Here is a 6,255-nt window from a genome sequence, read left to right as displayed (position 1 = left end):
TCATGTACATAATAAGATAATTTAGAGATAGATATAAAGTTACATTTGATTGGTAACTTCATTTTGCAAACTTGTTGTCGAAGATAGTGTACCGTTTCTTTCTAGATTCCATGCTAGTGTACGATAGATTATCACGATAAGTTCAAATATGTTAAATAATATAAAAGGGCAATGTTCATCTCTTTTTGCTGATGAGATTGTAATTGTTTTTATATCTTCCAATTGTAAGAGTTTTTGACAAAGAAAACGAAAATGTAGTATCGTACTAGTGGATAAGCCCACAAAGATAAAAATCTATATTATATAACCATCTGTAGTGGACTTGGGCTTCATATTTGTGGGTCTTTGACATTATATGGTGGAATCACATGTACAATGCACAACAATATTATTAACCCTAATAAATTAGAAAAAGACTACTTAAATTAATATGGTTGTAACTTGTAACTTGCACTCTCTAAAGACTGCTAATATATAAATTTGACATTTCATTTTCACTAACAAGGAGTGTGTCATATTACATCTTGAACAGTTAAATTAGAAAAAGATAACATGATGATTGATGATGACTATAACAGATGTGGACTGTTCATCTAACTTGGTGGATTTTAAAGCTTAAAAATAATTTAGGAGATGTCATTTACCAATCAAGACAGATTACTTTTAGTTTAAAGAATTAATAATCCTTAATACTTTTATATATCTATCATCATCATTTCTTACCCAAGCGATTTTGTGTGCAAGATGTTGTCATGTTGTAAGAAAACAAGACACAATTAATTATGTTTCTCTTGTAATTTGCTTATAAAATTTGTTGTATTTAATATGTATGATATGTTGTCAAATACTACTGATTCTTATATCCAAACACAAAACATATCAAATCCAAACATAATGAAATGCCATTCATCTATATATGTATTTAAATCTCGTAAATGATCAACTGAAAAACAAATTATTTCAAACTTTTGCCGTAAACAATATTTGGTCAGCATTCGAGGATGACCGTTTCTGCTCCTTATGAGCTCACCTTCAAATCGACCTACTCTCATACTTATTCCTCTTTCCCGAGTTTTTTTTCTTACTTTTGACTAGTAATGTGGTCTCTTCAACGTTCTAATTTGAATGTGAGAGAGAGTCTTCGATAGGACTCAACTAAAGAAGAAGAACCTCATTACTCATTTACTCATTACAATAGACCTTTCTTGCGGGTCCTATAAATTTATTCTCATCTATGTTTGTAATTTATATTCAATGGTACTACTTATTTCCATTTATCTCTTTTTTGTTGGTAAAAAAAAGAAAATATCTGTTACAAATTAAGTTTGAAGATAACTACAAATTCTTAGACAGGATAAGATTTATTGTTAGGTTTTACTTGGATAAGATGATGATATATTTGGTAGCAATGTAACTTTTTTTTCTTTCAAGTTTCACAAACCTTTTTTTACCTTAAATTCTAGAAACTATTGGGAAAACGAACATGTAGGTAGATAAATTCCAAATTTTAATCTTCTTTTAATTTGTTGAGGAAAAAGTGTTAAAAAAAAATTAACAAATGTCTCTATTGGAGGAAAAAGCATAATCCACGAGAGATCACTCACATGAACTACATGTCTCTTTATGATCCTTTCACGTAAATCCATTTTAATTAATTTCTAGAAGTTTTTCTCTCATTAGAGAACAGGCGAATTAGTAGAAATTAAACCATAACTTTAGACTTTAAAGTTTTGAAATAAAAGAAATAAAGAGAATAATTAATGAAGCAACAACGTCACTTTCATGTGTTTGTAGCCTCTGCTTTTCTCACCCACCTCATCAAACACCCCAAACAAAATTAAAAAAAAAAAATCCCCCAACTAATAATTGTCACTTTTTGCCCCACTTTTGTCGACATATCCATATCCCACCCCTGAATTTACTTATATCAATAAAATTACCCAAATCTGAATTTATCCCAAGTTCTAAAATTCGAATCAACTGCAAAAAAATAGTTTTAAATCAAACAATATTCCAAAACATAACATTATCCATTACTCATACGCAAAATGTGATTAAAATCTCACAAAAAAAATTACAAGGGGTAAGATATTTGGAAATCAACGATAAATTGAGGGCATTTCTAGAAATATTACATGCGCTCTCTCTCTCTCTCTCTCTCTCTCTCTCTCTCTCTCTCTCTCTCTCTCTCTTCTCTGACAGTTACATAAAGAGAAAATGATTGAAGTAAGCCAAAAAGAAAGAAACCAAAAATTACAGGAAAAGTCCAAAAGTTTCGAGATATTATTAATCTTGGAAACCAATTTTTTCAAAAATAGCATTTCTCACCCTACTCAGATCTCTTCCTTTCAATGTCCTACCAACTCCTTCATGAACCGAGAACGAAGCCATCCTCGTCTTCGCCAGAAACTCATGAGGCGGCAACCAACCTCCACCGTCTTCGCAATCGTCGTCGTCTTCATCGTCGTCGTCATCCTCGATGCTTCTCCGGCGGTTATCTCGGTACTCTCCACGGAGAATCTTAGACCAGTCCGGCACGTTAACCGGAAGCGACGACGCGGCTGTCACGGCGGAGGAACGATTCGTTGGTTTTTTAGCGGATCTGGACGGTGTAGCAGAGATTTTGCGGCGAAAATCCGGTGAATCGGTGTGGATTGGGGTGTAGAGATCTGATTCGTCGAATTCGAGACCGGAATCGTTGGTGGTTGTGGTGGTGGTGAAGTAGGAAGACGGCTGATCTGTTCCGAGAAATCGATAGCTTGGTCTAGCGTAGTAACTTTTCCCCGTCGCCATTAAAAAAAAACAAAGAAGAAGAGATTTTATAAAAAATTAAGGATTTAGAAAATAGATTTGTGTATTTGGTTTTGCTGTGATGAAGAAGAAGAAAGAGTCATGAGGGAGTCTTTGGTTTTATACACAAAATTAAAAAAAGTCTGGATAAATTGGATAAGGGACCCTTAACTTCCAGTTTCCGTCAGTTTATGCAAATTACGTAATCACCCTTGGATTTTTAATGAAGTGTCGAAAAAATGCAAAAGGATTTTTAAGAATATTACATGTGGCGTGTTTGGCATATTCTTCAAAACTTTTGTCTCTCGAAAAAAAAGAATTATTCAAGACTTTAAAATTAGTACAATATCTATTAGTATTTGGTATTTCATTTACATATTTTTTACACTATTTATCACTAAATCCACAACGGGATTTTCAATAAGTATATCCGAATCCAAAATAATGGCATTTATTAATTTTACATATATAAAGGGGAAAAAAAAATAATCCAATCCTAACATAAGGAAAACTATATCTATGTTTGGGTCAATGAAACAATCATACTATACCATTTATACGGGCATCAAAAGGTTGAATGAATTTATCAACGGAATTAAAGACTTATTGTTCAAGTTATTTTGACTGTGATTTAATTTATAGCTTGCTAGATCTATAAAGATTTATTACATGCTATATTAAAATTCTAATAATTATGACTATATGATTTTCTAGAAGTATTAAAATTAATTTAATTTTAAATTGATGGACTATGTTTTATAGCTTAATTTTTTTAGTAAAGTTTTAATGATATTGGTAATTGTAATAATGAGAATTGTAAAAATATTAGATGTTCTATAAATTTGAGGATAATGCAGACTTGAATGATTAAAATTATTTTTGCATGGACGGAGAATAATATGATGGAATATTATAATACTAGTTACTAGTACTTACTAGTATAAGGCTCTCGACCGTTTGGAAACTTACGAGGTTGGTCGGTGTGACCGGCGCGGGGAACCAGAACCGTCGAAAAGGATTACATCATAACTTAGCCGTTCCACACTTGGACAACTTTTATTAATAATTTTTTATCTTACAATATCCAATGAAAACACTCTGCACAAAGCTTCGCACTCGTGCTTTGCTTTCCCTCATGGTCTTTTTACTTATTTTCTCTTCCCTATAACATATTCCGTATTAGTATTAAACTACTAATTGTTTTATGTTGGACTATTTTGTTTTTGATTCTGGTTTTCAGAGTTCAGTCTCTCTGGCTTTCTTACTTTATTATACAGCTTAAAATTATATAGCCGCACAGATTCTTCCACACTAACAAAATTATTAAACTAATGACTAATCTTGTGTAGTGACTAATACTACTATTAAGAAATTATGAGTTAAACACGCTACTCTAGTGGTTATCACGAGAAATTTGTGTAACACATATATGTACTTAACCTTTTTATATTTTTAATTAGTATTTTGAAACTACCTGATCATGCTGATGCAAGTTTCTTGTTTCTTCTGGCACACAAAAAATATCAAAAATAGGGGAATCTTGGGTAGCTTTCACCAAAAAAAAAAAAAAAAAAAACCGACCTGTTTGTTAGATGAAAAATAAATCGACAAAATAGTAGGACTATAAAAATCTTAAGAAGAAGTTCGTCACATGAATTTTTTGTAATGATCTGAATAAAACGAAGATAAATGTTTTTTTTCCTGACTTCTCTTTGATAAAAAATATATATTTTTGAAAATTATAATGGGTAATATAGATTCTCTTCTCGTACCTCTTTAAAAAAATATCAATACAGAAAAATTTGGTTCAAGTTATTTATTTTGTTTTTTGTCGTGACTTTCGTCGGGTGGGGTTGGACCTTTCATCACTTTCTCCCTTCCCCAGTTCCAAGAGAAAAAGACAAAAGAGCTTAGAGAGTCTTCACACGATCAAGACACGTGTCGTAAGAAACACGTGGTATCAATTTCATCTTTAGATGAATGCCACGTGATAGTAGGACCCACTCATCTGATCTAAAGGCGTTTTAATATCTTGCCAGCTGGCAATTTTTCAGGACTAGTCCTTTCGTTTTCTTCTCCGTCTCGAGATGTTCTCTCACGCGCGACAGACTCGTACCATCTCGATAATAATAATATCTGGTCGCGTGAGATACAAAATGCGAGTGGTGGTGTTTTGTATGTGTTGTTGTTGTTCCACGAGATTCGTTGAACTTTGAAACTCTCTCTTTGTTGTTTGGTCCTACTTTGCTTTGTTATGTGTTTTGATCTAATTAATAATACTAGTAACTTTTTTTTTTAGTTTCCTTTTTTGCGGTTTTTTGTGTCTATCCGCATCTATATATGATTTAAATAATAATTTATTTTTTTTGTTACGGAGTCGGATTGTAACGGGGAAAGTATAAAGAATTATACGGTCAATATTACGCTACGCGTCATTTTCCACATTGTATGAAAATAATTACTATAGTTTTTGTCTTTTTGTATTTACGTATTCAGTTTTTGTTTTTTTGTTTGCTTTCTTTATAATATAGTTAGTGTTTTGACTAAATTATGGTCATTTTATTTCTCTCCTAAACCTTAGTTGGAAACATTAGATATATAATAGAGCCGATTTCGATCAAATCGCTTAAGAAAACGGATAAAAGCATTATTTATCGGTTTTTTCATTTAGATGTCGACATAATGGCATGTAGATATTATTTTAAATTTAAGTAGCTCAGTATTAAAAAATAATTTGAAAAAAAAAGAAGAAAAAGTTAAAATACTGCGCTGTAACAGTGATGAATGATGATGATAATAAAGTGACTTTATTGCAAAGAAACTACTATAATAAAATAAATGCTTTGTCCATTCATGTTATCCTTTCCAGAAAGTTACGAGGTGAAAGTGTGAAACCATAAAACAATAATAAATGAACATAACTTAAAATTTATTGATTTAAATAGATACAGCTAACCAGTCACAAGGCTCAGGGAAAAAGTTTCGAATAAGTATGATTTTGGGGATACAATTTTTTAAGTTAGTGGTGAATCATTGGGCTATTTTAATAATAATAAGTATACATTTGATTACGGTGAGCTTTTCTAAGTGATTAATCGATTAGATGCTAAATAATGCTACTCCATCTTTTACTATATAATTCAGCTGGTCCATGAAAGATCAGCAATGACATGCATAGATTAGAATGATGCAAAGAAATTTGTAACATATTTATTCCAAATTCACCTATTAAAACTTCTTCTAATACTTTTTAAAAAAGAAAGGTTAATAATCTAATGAGATTTTTCAATATGCAATAAGATTACCATTGTTTAACAGTTTCTGTAATTCCAAAATGTTAACTCCATACTATTTTCTTAAGAGTAAAAGTCACCAAAAATTATAATTTTATGATTCTATTTCTAATACTTAATGAATAAAATCAATATTATATAATAATTTGAGACATTTTGACAATGATAACTG

General features: G+C 31.1%; 1 non-coding gene across 1 annotated transcript; it reads right to left on the bottom strand.

Moving 5' to 3' along the window:
• Positions 1-2,011: 2,011 nt before the first annotated feature.
• Positions 2,012-3,070, bottom strand: LOC104726657 (protein S40-4). Its single transcript, XR_015571504.1, has one exon. It is a non-coding gene; the product is annotated as a protein S40-4 (transcript).
• Positions 3,071-6,255: the final 3,185 nt, after the last annotated feature.

This window comes from Camelina sativa, chromosome 11 (genome assembly GCF_030686135.1).
Source record: "Camelina sativa cultivar CO46 ecotype springtype chromosome 11, ASM3068613v1".
Taxonomy (NCBI): Eukaryota; Viridiplantae; Streptophyta; class Magnoliopsida; order Brassicales; family Brassicaceae; genus Camelina; species Camelina sativa.
Note: the sequence above shows the minus strand (reverse complement) of the source record. Positions and strands in the feature narration are given on the sequence as shown.